Below are 784 nucleotides of genomic sequence, written 5' to 3'. Positions count from 1 at the left end.
TCGGGTGAAACAATTTCCTCTATGAAGGCCGCCACACGAGGTTCGCTGACTGGCGATTCATACATAGGGCGCCCCTTAACGTTCTACCCCTGAATAGATGCAGGCGCTGGGGTGCTGGGGACAGGCTGCTGCCGCCGATGTGGCCGTCATGACGAGACCACGGCCCATGTGCTTTGTCACTGTCTTCTGGTCCATGGCCGTGGCCACGAAACGTCATGACGCCGTCCTTGGCCTCCTTGCGGAATCCATTCGACCATCGCCTGTGATTGAGGTGCGCCAGAACCAGAGGGTACCTCTTGATCAACTGCTGCCTGGATCATAAAAATTAGAATAGAAAAGAATAGCCGAAAAATTAAAGGCCCAAAATATTTGTTCTTATCAGCTTAACATCTGATACGTCCCTCATCGAGGGACCAGTTTGTTAAACTGATTTTTGGAAAATGACGGAGTGTTAGGAGCTTGCTCCACCTCTGTCACGAATTGACCGCCCGAGGCCTCCGACCCTAGCCACAGTCGGCGGCGAAAACGGGTGTGTCTTCCTCCACGCATCATGTGACTGGAGGTGGGGCACGTCGACACGACTCGAGCTACCCTGTCTTGGTCCGGCTTCGCGGCATGGGTACTAGCCCGGCCGTGGAGCTGCAGTGCTCGCCCGCAGTGCTGACACCAAGGACTTCCGGCTCCTCCCCGTCCAAGATGATTGGCCGTCCCGCACCAGGCATCGTCAGTTGGAATGTCCGCCGCTCCTCACTCCACCCCCACCGGAGCGTAGGCAGGCGCTTGG

General features: G+C 56.9%; 1 pseudogene; it reads left to right on the top strand.

Annotated features, from left to right (window-relative positions):
• Positions 1–340: 340 nt before the first annotated feature.
• On the top strand, positions 341–490 carry LOC124374713 (annotated as a pseudogene).
• Positions 491–784: the final 294 nt, after the last annotated feature.

This window comes from Homalodisca vitripennis, unplaced genomic scaffold, assembly GCF_021130785.1.
Source record: "Homalodisca vitripennis isolate AUS2020 unplaced genomic scaffold, UT_GWSS_2.1 ScUCBcl_9723;HRSCAF=18313, whole genome shotgun sequence".
In the NCBI taxonomy this organism is placed as follows: Eukaryota; Metazoa; Arthropoda; class Insecta; order Hemiptera; family Cicadellidae; genus Homalodisca; species Homalodisca vitripennis.
Note: the sequence above shows the minus strand (reverse complement) of the source record. Positions and strands in the feature narration are given on the sequence as shown.